This window comes from Saccoglossus kowalevskii, unplaced genomic scaffold (genome assembly GCF_978046115.1).
Source record: "Saccoglossus kowalevskii unplaced genomic scaffold, keSacKowa6.1 SCAFFOLD_88, whole genome shotgun sequence".
In the NCBI taxonomy this organism is placed as follows: Eukaryota; Metazoa; Hemichordata; class Enteropneusta; family Harrimaniidae; genus Saccoglossus; species Saccoglossus kowalevskii.
Window position 1 is genome coordinate 49,570 of NW_028188633.1, and position 1,599 is coordinate 51,168.

The window sequence follows — 1,599 nt, forward strand, 5'->3', positions numbered from 1 at the left end:
ACTTTGCCACAACTTTTCGTACTTTGCCACACTTTTCAGTACTTTGCCACGACTTTGCCACGACTTTTCAGCACTTTGCCACAACTTTTCAGTACTTTGCCACACTTTTCAGTACATTGCCACGACTTTTCAGCACTTTGCCACTACTTTCCAGTACTTTGCCACACTTTTCAGTACATTGCCACGACTTTGCCACAACTTTTCAGTACTTTGCCACACTTTTCAGTACTTTGACACAACTTTTCAGTACTTTGCCACACTTTTCAGTACTTTGCCACGACTTTGCAGCACTTTGCCACTCTTTTCAGTACTTTGCCACGAATTTGCCACAACTCTTCAGTACTTTGCCACACTTTTCAGTACTTTGCCACGACTTTTCAGCACTTTGCCACAACTTTTCAGTACTTTGCCACACTTTTCAGTACTTTGCTACGACTTTGCCACGACTTTTCAGCACTTTGCCACAACTTTTCAGTACTTTGCCACACTTTTCAGTACATTGCCTCGACTTTTCAGCACTCGCCACAACTTCTCATTACTTTGCCACACTTTTCAGCACTTTGCCACGACTTTGCAGCACTTTGCCACACTTTTCAGCACTTTGCCACAACTTTTCAGTACTTTGCCACACTTTTCAGTACTTTGCCACGACTTTGCAGCACTTTGCCACTCTTTTCAGAACTTTGCCACGACTTTGCCACAACTCTTCAGTACTTTGCCACACTTTTCAGTACTTTGCCACGACTTTTCAGTACTTTGCCACTACTTTTCAACACTTTGCCACAACTTTTCAGTACTTTGCCACACTTTTCAGTACTTTGCCACGACTTGCAGCATTTTGCCACTCTTTTCAGTACTTTGCCACGAATTTGCCACAACTCTTCAGTACTTTGCCACACTTTTCAGTACTTTGCCACGACTTTTCAGCACTTTGCCACAACTTTTCGTACTTTGCCACACTTTTCAGTACTTTGCCACGACTTTGCCACGACTTTTCAGCACTTTGCCACAACTTTTCAGTACTTTGCCACACTTTTCAGTACATTGCCACGACTTTTCAGCACTCGCCACAACATCTCAGTACTTTGCCACACTTTTCAGCACTTTGCCACGACTTTGCAGCACTTTGCCACGACTTTGCAGCACTTTGCCACACTTTTCAGCACTTTGCCACGACTTTGCAGCACTTTGCCACTCTTTTCAGAACTTTGCCACGACTTTGCAACAACTCTTCATTACTTTGCCACACTTTTCAGTATTTTGCCACGACTTTTCAGTACTTTGCCACGACTTTTCAACACTTTGCCACAACTTTTCAGTACTTTGCCACGACATTGCAGCACTTTGCCACTCTTTTCAGTACTTTGCCACGACTTTGCCACAACTCTTCAGTACTTTGCCACACTTTTCAGTACTTTGCCACGACTTTTCAGTACTTTGCCACTACTTTTCAGCACTTTGCCACAACTTTTCAGTACTTTGTCACACTTTTCAGTACTTTGCCACTACTTTGCCACGACTTTTCAGCACTTTGCCACAACTTTTCAGTACTTTGCCACACTTTTCAGTACATTGCCACGACTTTTCAGCACTCGCCAC